This window comes from Elephas maximus, chromosome 2, assembly GCF_024166365.1.
Source record: "Elephas maximus indicus isolate mEleMax1 chromosome 2, mEleMax1 primary haplotype, whole genome shotgun sequence".
NCBI lineage: Eukaryota > Metazoa > Chordata > Mammalia > Proboscidea > Elephantidae > Elephas > Elephas maximus.
Genome location: NC_064820.1, coordinates 195,936,117 through 195,949,814, shown reverse-complemented (window position 1 = coordinate 195,949,814; position 13,698 = coordinate 195,936,117). Strand labels below are relative to the sequence as shown.

Genomic DNA, 13,698 nt, shown 5'->3' with positions numbered 1-13,698 from the left:
TATACTCAAGGTCATATTTTGGCTCTCATGGACTTGCTCTGATTTTCTTCAGTTTCAACTTGAACTTGCATATGAGCAATTGATGGTGTGTTGCACAGTCGGCTCCTGGCCTTATTCTGACTGATGATATTGAGCTTTTCCATCGTCTCTTTCCACAGATGTTGTCAATTTGATTTCTGTGTGTTCCATCTGGCGAGGTTGGATCCTGGCTGAAAGCAGAGAATACCAGGAGGATGTTTACCTGTGTTTTATTGACTATGCAAAGACATTCGACTGTGTGGATCATAACAAACTATAGATAACACTGAGAAGAATGGGAATTCCAGAACACTTAATTGTGCTCATGAGGAACCTTTACATAGATCAGGAGACAGTTAGGACAGAACAAGGGGATACTGATTGGTTCAAAGTCAGGAAAGGTGTGAGTCAGGGTTGTATTCTTTCACCATACCTGTTTAATCTGTATGCTGAACAAATAATCTGAGAAGCTGGACTGTATGAAGAAGAATGGGGCATCAGGATTGGAGGAAGACTCATTAACAACCTGTGTTACGCAGATGACACAACTTTGCTTGCTGAAAGTGAAGAGGACCTGAAGCACTTACTAATGAAGATCAAAGACCACAGCCTTCAGTATGGATTACACTTCAACATAAAGAAAACAAAACTCCTCACAACTGGACCAATAAGCAACATCATGATAAACGGAGAAAAGATTGAAGTTGTTAAGGATTTCATTTTACTTGGATCCACAATCAACAGCCATGGAAGCAGCAGTCAAGAAATCAAAAGACGCATTGCATTGGGCAAATCTGCTGCAAAGGACCTCTTCAAAGTGTTGAAGAGCAAAGATGTCACCCTGAAGACTAAGGTGCGTCTGACCCAAGCCACGGTATTTTCAATCACATCATATGCATGTGAAAGCTGGACAATGAATAAGGAAGACTGAAGAAGAAATGACGCTTTTGAATTGTGGTATTAGCGAAGAATATTGAACATACCACGGACTGCCAAAAGAATGAACAAATCTGTCTTGGAAGAAGTGCAGCCAGAATGCTCCTTAGAGGCAAGGATGGCGAGACTGCATCTTACATACGTTGGACATATTGTCAGGAGGGATGAGTCCCTGGAGAAGGACATCATGCTTGGCAGAGTACAGGGTCAGCGGAAAAGAGGAAGACCCTCAATGAGGTGGATTGACACAGTGGCTGCATCAGTGAGCTCAAGCATAACAACGATGGCGCGGGACCAGGCAGTGTTTCGTTGTGTCTTGCACAGGGCAGCTGTGAGTCGGAACCAACTCGACAGTACCGAACAACAACAACACAAAGGCACTCAAGATTATAGTACAGTGAAACACGTGAGACCCGGAACTTGACGAGACTGCCTTGTTTTTCTGGGCCTTGCAAGTTGTCTGCCTTTGACTTGCCACTTTTCTGTTGTTCTCTATTAGTGGAAAATATTTGAGTTTTCCTTCTGTTTTATTTAGTGCTGCTTAACAGAAATACCATGAATGGGTGGCTTTAACAAACAAATTTATTTTCTCACAGTTCAGGAGTCTAGATGTCTCAATTCAGGGTACTGGCTCTAGGGGTAAGCTTTGTCTCTCTGTTGGCTCTGGGGGAAGGTCTTTGTCTCTTTTGAGCTTCTGCTGCTGAGCGATCTTCATTTGGATTGGCATCTTTCTTCCCCCATCTCTCTTCTTAGCTTTCTCCTTTAATCTCTTTTATATCTCAAAAGAGATTGACTCAAGACACACCCTACACTAATCCTGCCTCCCTAACATAACAAAACAACCCATTCCCAAATGGGATTATAGCCACAGGCATAGAGGTTAGGAATTACATATTTTGGGGGATACAATTCAATCCATAACAGCAACCATTCAAGCCAAGAGCAGTTTCCTGAATATTTGTTTTGGTAACTTAGGTAGAAAATTTAGGTAGAATTGGGAGGGTTGTCTGGTTATGCTGCTTCCTGCCTTGGGCTGTTTGTTTATCTTAGAAAATGACATATTGCCCTTCTAGAAGGGTAAAAAGAAAGGGCCAAGGTGGCAAGGGAGAAGAAGGTAGAGAAGGATTCTGAGCCTCTCAAAAAGTGGTCTGCACACTTGAGTGCTGGTGAAAGAGATGCGTCCTTTGCAGTCTTCGGTGTCAGTCCACTATTGAGTACTTGCAGGCTCTTTCTGGGAGTATCTAACTGTAGCACTCCTATGCTGTAGTTAGATAGCATTCTGTTCTTGAAGCTCAGTGGTTCCAACCAGCTTAGCCAGGGCCAGCAACACAGGTATGAGACCTTGTCGATCGCCCTTGTCTTTCTCGTTCCCTGGCTCTACCCTCAGCCCCTCCTTCTTTGCATGTGTACCCCCAGGTCAGACTTCCTTCTCTGGCTTCCTGACCTCATCTCCCAGCCTTGAGGAAGAGCCATTTCTACCCTCAGCCTCAGTTTCCCTGAAACCTCATATGCAGAGTGGCCCCCACAGCCACTCATGTGAGTAATGGTTGAAAAACTCAGGGATACTTGGTCTGGAAATTGGGAGACTTAGGCAGTGTAGATGAAAGTTTTCCACATATTCGTTCATTCATCAATTAAGGACCTACTATTTTTTTATGTGCCAGGCACTGTCCTGGGTGCTGGGAATGTTTGAAATTCATTTCCTTATTTGGGATCTTGGATGCCCCTGTTGATGGGAAAATGGCTTAAAACAGGAAGAAAACTGACAACTAGAAAGAATGAACACTAAAAGCGGCAGCATCTCTGTTAGTGCAGCTGGGAAATGTTGGGTGTGCAGACCTTGTGGGCATTCTCTGTGCCATCGGAGGGGAGGCTGGCCCTGTCAGACCCAGGCATGGGACAGGGGAAGCAGCCCTGCTCACCCCTCAGCTTCCACCGAAAGGACCCCAGATGGCTGTCCTTACACATCTTGTTGACTGGCTGCTGGGACAAGAGCGAATGAGAATTGGTAATGAGCTCATTAGTCTTTCAGAGAGCGTGAAGAAGGAAAGTGGAGATAGGATAATTCTCTGGTCTCAATCTATTTTTTTTTTTTCTTTCAATCTTAGCCACACAATCTCTTCTTCAAACCTTATCAGCGTTAGTATTGGGTCTTTTTTAAAACAAGTGAATTGGGCATTTTTATCAAGTGTCAGGAGAACTTTAAATACCCTCTTGCTTTACATAGGTTAAGACACTACCTTTTTCAATCTCACAGCAGAACTGTGAAGGAGGCATTATCATCATCCGCAACTTACAGGTGGGAAACAGTGACCCTGAGAGTTAAAACTTAGGCTCTGGAGTCAGCCAACCTGGGTTTGAGATCCATTGCTAGCGTTTGGTCATTTGCAAAACCTTAGGCCATGTCACTTCACCTCCCAGAGCCTCAGTGTTCTCACTCACGAAATCGGATGATTTAAAGTACTGCATAGGGTATACAAAAACAAGTCAAACCCATTGCCGTTGAGTCGATTCCAACTCATAGTGCACCTGTAGGACAGAGAACTGCCCCCATAGGATTTCAAAGACTGTAAATCTTTATGGAAGCAGACTGCCACATCTTTGTCCTGCGGAGCGACTGGTGGGTTCAAATGTCCAACCTTTCAGTTAGCAGCCAAGCGCTTTAACCACTGCACTACCAGGGCTTGTTCATAAGGTATAATAAGGTTAAATTAAATAGCATGCATATAAAGCATTTAGTCCAGTGCTAGACACAATGCTATTTCCTTCTCCTTTCTCTGGAGCCAGTAGGAAGACATCTCCCTTTCTAGCTCTTTGCCCCCAAGCCATTCAGGCAAGGGGTAGGCCACAGGGAAGCCTCAGTGATGCTTGGGGTGACTAGAGCGTGCTGAGGCCTCAAGAGCCCATCCCTCTGAAGCCTTCAAGTTCTGAGGTGCCTCAGAGCAGAGGTGCCAACAATTGAGGCTCAATTTTGCTGGCACAGGGAAATGAGGTGGTTGGAATCTGTCTTAGGCTGGGTTCTCTAGAGGAGCAACACCAGTGAGGTGTGTGTGTGTATGTATATATATGTGTGTGTGTGTGTATATATATGAACCCATTGCTGTTGAGTTGATTCCGACTTACAGCGACCATATAGGACAGAGTAGGACTGCCCCATAGGGTCTCCAAGGAGCAGCTGGTGGATTCGAACTGCCGACCTTTTATTTAACAGCCGTAGCACTTAACCACTGTGCCAAAAGGGCTCCATATATATATAGAGAGAGAGAGAGAGAGAGAGAGAAAGATTGAGAGAGACAGAGAGGGATTTATTTCAAGGAAATAGCTTATGCAAATTCCAAATCTGTGGGTCAGACATGAGGCTGGAGGTTTCTCCTGACTCATGTGATTGCAGGGGCTGATGAACCCAAAATCAGCAGGTCAGACAGCAGGCTGCTGGCTCACAAGGCTGTGGGAGCTGGTGAATCCCCAAACCTGCAGATCATATGGCAGGCTACGGGCCCATGTCCCAAGAACCAGAGGTCAGAGGATGATGAGTCGGATGCAGGATCCAGTGAGTGTGAGCTTTGCCAGAACATCTTTATCTATTGGATGCAGGCTGCACCCTCAAGGAAACTCCCCTTCCATCTGATTGGCTGCTCACATCAGATCACACTATGGAAGATGATTACAAAATATCTGCCTAACCACTGAGAATCATGGCCCAGCGAAACTGACACATAACCTTAACCGTCACTCCTCTGACAGGTTCCTGCTTTACACAGGTTACAGCTTTTGCCGAGATCCTACTGTCCCTGTGGCATAAGATCCAGGGCAGGGTGAACCTATTTATTATGCCATATGTTTCACTTGTGTGGGATGTATGTGTGTGCCTTGTGGTTTATTCCCCCAACCCCAATCCATGTGGGGATAGGGCCGTGCAACTGGGGTCCTAGCATAGGGCTCGGTGTGGGGGTTTGGGAGGCTGTAGCAGGAGTCTTGGCCAGAGGCAGTTAGATCCAAAGAGCAGGATGAGCCAAAAGCTGGCTAAGCTTTCCTCAGCAGGATAGCTGAGGTCTGGAGGACCAGAAGGGGAATCAGGAAGAGGCCACTCCTGGGAGATGCAGAGCAAAGTTTTTAAGAGCTGGTTGGTTTGTGATATGTGGGTGGGCTCAGTTTTTAGTGGCCTGGAATTGGGTAGACACTCCCTTAAACTCTTCCCTGATTCAAAGTGTATTCCATATATTAAAGTCCCTAAGACATTCAGTCACAAAAGGGGACCATGAAGTATTGTATGGATAAATAACAAATCAAATATAAAAAGTATCCACTTTTTCCTGACACCAAGTATGAGGATATTACAAATCCCCACTTTTCACTTCTATTCAGTTCTGACGCCAACTGCCCATTGCAGCACTTCTTCCTCTGACTATACATCTGGAGCTAGGCCAGAGCTCACACGTTAAAGGGCACACAGTCCTCCAGATGCCAGGTAGGCCCAAGTCTTCAAATGCCAGCTGCAAGTTTGGGAGTCTGCTAGGCCCCCTCTCTTCTGACCTGTTGGGTACAAAATTGGGGGTTCCCTCTACCCCATTAGGATACCAGCCATAAGCCCAGAGGTTCTCAGTGACCCTCATTTCTGACCTGCTGGCTCCCACTACTTTGGGTTTGATAATTCGCTAGAATGACTCAGAGAACTCGTGGCAAGTGCTGTACAGCTTTAGTATAGCAAAAAGCATACAAATGAAGAGGAGACGCATAGGGTGAGGTCTGAGAGGGTTTCCAACATGCAGCTTCCATGCCCCAAAGGGCCATCCTGCCCTCCTACATGCCTGGATGTCTTTCACCAGCCAGGAAGCCCACGGAGCTCCCATGTCTAGGTCCTTTACTGGGGCTTCATTGCATAGGCATGATTGACTAAATCATAACCCCCCACCAGCTGATATCAGGCTACATTGTGATCTTTCTAGCTTGACCAGCTCCCTCTAATTAGCACAAATCCTCAGGTAGGGTTTAGATTACAAAGCCACCTCAATTACTCAGGAAATGCCAAATGTTTAGAGTTATCTCTCAGAAAACAGGGACAAAGACCAAATTTCTCTGGGTAAAGTTAAATTCTTTACCCCACAAATGTGTATCCTTTTTTGGAAAGAAAAAACCCACAGAATTGTGGAAGGCAAATAATATATTTCAGAAGGGAAGTGGAGATTGTACATACAGAAGTGCTTTGCAAACTCAGAAATACCTATTTGTAGGGAAGGTAACCAGTGGCCATTGAGTCGACTCTGACTCATGGGGATGCCATGTGTGACAGAGCATTATTGTATTCCATAGGGTTTTCAGTGGCTGACTTTTTCAGTGGGTTGCCAGACCTTTCTACTGAGGTGCCTCTGGGTGGACTCGAATCTCCAGCCCTTCAGTTGGCAGCCAAGTGTATTAGCCAGCTGAGCATACGTTTAAACCACCCAGGGTCTGTAGACAAAGTATCGCCATCATTTCTCTCTTTGACACTGGTGCAGTAGAAGTAACATGGGCTTCATACTTGGACAGAAGTGGATTTGAATCCTGACTCCAGAATTTATCTGAACCCAGTTTCCTCATCCATAAAGTGGAGATAATTAACCTGCTCTTCCTTGGGTTGTTAGCAGAATTAAATATGATAAAGTATTTGTAAAGTGTCCAGCACAGCACCTGGGCACACGGGAGATGCTTAATAAATCCCTTCCGTTGAGGTGGGGTAGCTCCTAATGAGACCACAGGGGCTGACTGCAGAGACCTGCCATCAGCCTATCAGTGTTCTTGGTTCTAAATGCCACAGCCGAGTGAGCCATGTTCATCATTCCAGGAGTAGGTGCTGTGAAAGAAGGTGACTTATCAATCACCCCTGAGACGTGTTGGGAGGTTCGGAGGAGAAATATTAGATCTGCTTTCTGCTTGCAGTCTGTTTGGCACATGATGGATATGTGTGTATGTAAACAAGTGGAGCATGACTCCAAGCTCTGTATACCGATAGTCAAAAAGAGAGGAGGAGGATTGTGATGTGTTAACTTGGCTAGGCTGTGATTCTCAGTGGTTTGGTAGGTATTGTCATCCCCCATTTTGTGATCTGATATGAGCAGCCAATCAGTTGAAAGGGGAGTTCTCTTGGGGCCGTGGCATGCATGCAATATGTTTATGGATATTCTGGCAAAGCTTGCTCTCTCTATTGATCCTGCATCCCATTTGTCATCCTCTGACCTTCAGTTCTTGGGACGTGAGCCAGCAGCCTCTTGCCTGACCTGCAGATTTTAGGATTCGCCAGCTCCCACAGCCTCATGAGCAGGAGCCTGCTGTTTGATCTGCCAATTTTGGATTTGTCAGCCCCTGCAACCGTGTAAGTCAGGAGAACCCTCCAGCCTGATGCCTAACCGGTGACAGATTACCCAATAAGCAAGGTACATGCAGGCTTACTTGTGCTTACTTACTAATCTATAGTGTACAATTTCATGTTTCTCACCATATCAAAGATGTGATGAAACCCATGTGAAATTGTTCACTACAGATTAGTGAGTAAACACAAGTAAGCCCGTACATGTCTTGCTTACTGGTTAATCCACCCCTGTGCCTGACCCATGGATTTGGGACTTGCCAGCCTCCGTGTTACTGTGTAGGAACCCCAGGTTCTTACTCAGCATGACTCGTACTGGCCAATAAACGAGAGACTGAGGTGGGAGAACAGGAAAGGCACTGTTATTTCGTTGTACAAGGAAATGGAGTCAGAGCTGCTGCCGCCAAGACTGCTCGCCAAGGGTGGGCAGGCAAGTTACTTTTAAAGGGGTTTACAGGTACAGAGTTCATACAAGTTACGTCAGCAACACTCTTAATCATACTACCCAGGCGCAATGGGGTTTACATACAACCTCCAAGCAAAAGCAGGATTCAAATGCAAAGCTGGAGGTTGGGGGTGGAGGGGGAGCCCAGCAAAGGAAACAATTTTTCAATACAACACTGTAGGGGAGGAAGCCAGGTAAAGAGTACAGCACTGTGGGAGCTCTGTCCTGTCCACAGCTGCATAAGTCATTTCCTTGAAATAAATCTTTCTCTGTGTATTTAAATGTATGTATGCTTTACTGGTTTTGTTTCTCTAGAGAACCCAGCCTAAGACACTTGGTACCGAGAGTGGTTCTAGAGTAACAAAATTGTAAGGATGAATTTTCTGAAATGGTTCTCAAGTCTGGCTAGCCTGAAAGACACTAATGACTCTGTCTCCAATAGTGAGAGCACTGCTGATCTGTGGCGTGAGGTGGCAATACAAATATGCAAAATATCACCACCATTGGATCAAATACTTGTGAGAGAAAAGGCTGTAGGTAACTAGATAATTTTCTACAATTTTGTCAGAATGACAAGTGTAAGGAAGTTGGCTTGTTGGTCCTACTTTAGCTAGACAAAGTGATTAAGGAAAAGGATGAACTTTAAAGTATCAAGAGTCACAGCTCAAGCCCTGGATACAACACCTGAAAATGGTGTGGCGGCAGTGTCTGATCTCTAACTTCTTGAGTGGGAAAGAAAAACAAGATCAACAGCACAAGGCTGATTCCTACAAGGCAGAGGTCAGATATGCCTCCTGTGTTCACCATTTTCACCAACTCTGACACCATCCGTCCCTACCACAGCACTCTCTACTTCTTGGCGGGGTTTGATAATTGATTGCAATGGCCACACAGAACTCACAGACCATACTCACGATGATGGGGTTTATTTGGGAAGTAACATATTAAAATTCAGGCTCAGGAGCATGGAAGGATGCAGTTTTTTCATCAGGACAGCCTCTTACCAGCCGTGCTTGCAGGCATGCCTCTCCCTGGCCCTAGGCCTCTGTCCAAATGTACTCGGCTTTCTCTCTCCATGGGCTGGGAAGCCCACGATGCTGTCTCCTGCTCCTGGGTCTCTGCTGCCACTGTTTCTCAGTGTCTTCAGGGTTATAGCTCTCTCTCTCTCAGTTTCCTGCTTCCAGGAGCATCTCAGTGCAGGGATCCCAGATCCAAAGGACATGTTGGCTCTTGGCTTTATTTCTTGGTAGTGGTGGAATCTTCTCTTTCCCACCTTTGGGGTGGCTCATTTCAAATCCAGTGGGATGGCAAAACTGATCAATCCTCTCTGTGTGCTACAATTACCCTATCTGCACAGTCCCACCCAGTCACCTGGGTGGGAGTTATAAGACCATGGTAAGAAAGGCTGTAGGGTAATGCAATTCAGCTATATGCATCCCCTCCCTAATGGAATCAGCTTTGCTCTTCCCTGAAGCATGCTGGGATGAATTCGGGATGGCCTCGGGCTAAGGTACAAGGCCAGGAGTGGCATAACTGGGCCACCCGCCAAGGCCGAGGAATGAATGCCTTAGCAACAAGAAGGAAAACATCTGGGCCTGGATGTGAAGTCCTTGGGAACACTGACTGCCCAAGGACGTGGGTGAAAAACAATGAGCCTTGGTCCCAACTGGAATGGTATAGAAGCTTGGGTCCCTTGCTAGGTGGTTGCAGAAAATACTCCAGCTGGCCGCCACTGGAGAGCAGCTGCTTGCCTGTGTCAGTATGTTTCCCTGAATAAACTCATGAATCTGGAAAGGGCTACGTGTCAGTTCTTTGGATTATCTGCCAGGATGCACAGTGACAGTCTTTCCTTGCTGGGGCTGTCCCCTGACAAAAAAGGCCACACAAAAGCAATCCATTACACTGCAGCCTTATTTCTTGTAGTAACAGAGCAGATATTGCTGAAAAACAAACTCAGAGTCTTATCGTAAGAGTGTCTGAATTACAGTGCCAGTTGAATTCCCAACTTCAAATGGTGTCTGAAGTTAAAGTGAGGGCATTGATTGGGAAGAAATGGGATCCTGAAACTTGGGGTGGGACATATGGGCAGATAATCAGGAAGCTGGGGAAACAGTCCCTAAATTCCATTGAGTCACTTCTGCCAAAACAACCAGCCCTCTTACTCCCACCTAAAGAGATTACTCCATCTTTGTCTGCTAAGCCACCCTCCCCAGTAAAACCATTATCCCTTTCACCTCCATCTAATGAGATTAACCTGGCTGTGTCTGAAGAGTCTTTGAGATATTGCCTAAGGTGGTGCGTGGGACATTGCCTGGGGCTTTGCCTGAGGTAGATGCTTTACAAGACATTGCTGGATGTCCCCAGGACCCATGCCTACCACCCATTTTTGCTTCTAGACATATAACTAGACTTTAGTTCCAGTGAGCCCCAACAGCTGAAGTACAAGGTGTGGCCCATGAGGAGGTATGCCACACTCTAAAAGAACTGCTTGAGTTTTCTAACATGTACAAACAGAAACCTAGGGAGTATGTGTGGGAATGGCTATTAAGGGTGTGGGATAATGGTGCAAAGAATATAAAGTTGAATCAATCTGAGTTTATTGATAAGGGCCCCTGAGCACAGATTCTTCATTCAGTGCTCCAGCTTGAGAAGTTAGAAAAGAATCTAATAATTTATTTGGTTGGTTCACTGAAGCATGGATTAAGTAGTGGCTTACACTAAATCAAGTTGAAGTCCTGCCTTGGTATACTGTAGAAGAAGGTATCCAAAGGCTTAGGGAAATTGGCATGTTAGAATGGATTTTTCAGGTTAGACCCCCAGACCCACTCATGGAGTGCCTTGAGGACAGACATTTTACCACAACAGTGACAAACAGATTTGTGAAGGGAGCCCCAGCATCCTTGAAGACTGCTGTGATTACTATTTATGTAAGTCAGATTTGACAGTGGAAACTGCCCTAACTAAAGACATCTAACTACAATGGGGCTGATTGGACCTGTGAGGTCATAGGGGCCAAGTGGCGGCACTCAGTTGATAAAGACAAGGTGGGTATGGTTGCTGCAATGGACAGCACAGTAAAAACAGTAATCAGAATTCTCTGACTTGTATGGACTTATAACATTGGCTACTTAGTCACGGTGTCCCTAGGAGTGAAATAGCTGGCAAACGCTGCTAAATATTTAATTGATCTGACACGGAACAAGTGGAAGAATTCTAGGTCAAGTGAACAGCAGGATGGTGAATCGCCAGAATAGTCATGACCCCTCAATCATTTCCCAAACTTGAGCCAGACCCACGGGGGAGGCTGGGTCAACTTGAGGAAGGATCCCACTGCACTGCCAAAAATTTCTACTGTTAATCTTTCTCCCAGCCTTCCCAAAAAGGATCTATGGCCTTTTACAGGAGTGACTGTTCATTGGGGAAAAGGAAATATTCAGATTTTAGGGGATTACTGCGCACTGGCTCTGAAATGACACTAATTCCAGGAGACCCAAAACAACACTGTGGCTCATCAGTCAGAGTGGAGGTGTATGGAGGTCAGGTTATTAATGGAGCCTTAGCTCAGGTTCATCTCACAGTGGGCCCAGTGGGTCCCTGAGCCCTTCCTGTGGTGATTTCCCAAGTTCCAGAATACATAGTTGGAATAGACATACTCAGCAACTGGCAGAACCCCCAAATTAATCCCTAACAAGTGGAGTAATGCCTATTATGGTAGAAAAAGCCAAGCGGAAGCCATTAGAATTCCTGCCTAGGAAAATAATAAACCAAAAATAATACCACATTTCTGGAGGGATTGCAGGGATTACTGCCAACATCAAGGACTTGAAGGATGCACAGGTGGTGATTCCCACCACGTCCCTCTTCAACTCACCTGTTTGGCCTGTGCAAAAAAACAGATGGGTCTTGGACAAAGACGGTGAATTATCAAAAACTCAACCAGGTGGTGATCCCAAGTGCAGCTGCTCTTCCAGATGTGGTTTCATTGCTTGACCAAATTAATACATCTCCTGGTACTCGGTATGCAGTTATTGACCTGACTAACACCTTTTTCTCCATACCTGTTTTGAAGGACCGCTAGAAGCAGTTTGCCTTCAGCTGGCAAAGCCAGCAGTACACCTCCTGTGTCCTACCTCAGAGTATATCAACTCTCCAGCACTACATGATAATTTAGTCTGCAGGTAGCTTGATTGCCTTTCCCCTCCAAAAAACATCATGCTGGTCCATTGCATTGATGAAATCATGCTGATTGGACCTAGTAAGGAAGAAGTTTCAATGACTCTAGACTTATTGGTAGGACATTTTTGTACTGGAAGTTGGGAAATTAATCTGACACGAATTCAGCACCTTCTGCCTCAGTGAAATTTCCAGGAGTCCAGTGGGGGCATGTCAACATATTCCTTCTAAAGTGAAGGGTAAATTGTTACATCTGGCCCCCCCTACAACTAAAAAGGAGGCACAATGCCTGCTGGGCCTCTTTGGATGTTGGAGACAACATATTCCTCATTCGGGTGAGCTACTCTGGCCTATTTATCAAGTAACTCAAAAACTGCTGCTAGTTTTGAATGGGTCCCAGGACAAGAGAAGGCTTTGTAACAGGTTAATGCTGCTGTGCAAGCTGCTTTACCACTTGGCCATATGATCCAGTTGATCCAATGATTCTTGTAGTGTCAGTGGCAGATAGAGATGCTGTATGGCAGGCCCCTATTAGTAAATCATAGTGCAGACCCTTAGGATTTTGGAGCAAAGCCCTGTCAACCTCTGCAGATAATGACTCTCCTTTTGAGAAACAACTTTGACTTGTTACTGGGCCTTAGAGACTGAATGCTTAACCATGGCCCACCAAGTCACCACGCAGTCTGAGCTGCCCATCGTGAATTGGGTGTTGTCTGACCCACAGAGTCATAAAGTTGAACATGCACAGCCGCACTCCATCATTAAATGGAAGTGGTATATACGAGATCAGGCCAGAGCAGGACCTGAAGGCACAAGTAATTTACACAAGCAAGTGGCCCAAATGCCAATGGTCCCCACTCCTGTCACATTACTTTCCTTCTCCTAGCCTGCACCTATGGCCTTATGGGGAGTTCCTTATGATCAGCTGACTGAGGAAGAGAAAACTCGTGCCTGGTTTACAGATGGTTCTGTGTGGTATGCAGGCACCACTCAGACATGCACAGCAGCAGCACTACAGCCCCTTTCTGGGACCTCCCTGAAAGATAGTAGTGAAGGGAAATCATCTCAGTGGGCAAAACTTTGAGCAGTGCACCTGGTTGTTCATTTTTCTTGGAAGGAGAGGTAGCCAGATGTGTGATTATATACTGATTCATAGGCTGTGGCCAGTGGTTTGGCTAAATGATCACTCGCTTGGAGGGAACGTGATTAGAAAATTGTTGACGAGGTATGGGGAAAAGACATGTGGCTAGACTTGTCTGAATGGGCCAAAGAAGAGAAGACATCTGTGTCTCATGTGAACGCTCACCAGAGGGCAACCTCGGCAAAGGAGGATTTTAACAATCGAGTGGATAGGATGACGCATTCTATGGATACCAGTCAGCCTCTTTCCCCAGCCACTCCTGTCATTGCCCAGTGGGCTCATGAACAAAGTGGCCATGGTGGCAAGGATGGAGGCTATGCATGGGCCCAGCAACATGGACTTGCACTCACCAAGGCTGACTTGGATATAGCCACTGCTGAGTGCCCAATCTGCCAGCAGCAGAGACCAACACTGAGTCCCCAATATGGCACCATTCCTAGAGATGATCAGCCAGCAACATGGTGGCAGGTAAGTTACATTGATCCACTTCTATCATGGAAAGGGCAGAATGTTGTTCTTACTGATAGACACTCTGGATACAGATTGCCTTCCCTGCATGCAGTGCTTCTGCCAAACTTCCATCTGTGGACTTACAAAATGCCTCAATCACCATCATGGTATCCTACATAGCATTGCCTCGGA

General features: G+C 45.9%; 1 protein-coding gene across 2 annotated transcripts in view; it reads left to right on the top strand.

Annotated features, from left to right (window-relative positions):
- Window positions 1-7,364, top strand: part of THOC3 (THO complex subunit 3) — a 28,321-nt gene extending 20,957 nt beyond the window's left edge. Inside the window, exon 8 of one of the 2 annotated variants that reach the window (XR_007516190.1) lies at window positions 7,174-7,364. The gene's annotated coding sequence lies outside the window, so the exon portion shown is untranslated. The remainder of the gene's footprint in view (window positions 1-7,173) is intronic. The other variant, XR_007516191.1, reaches the window with a different exon arrangement.
- Window positions 7,365-13,698: the final 6,334 nt, after the last annotated feature.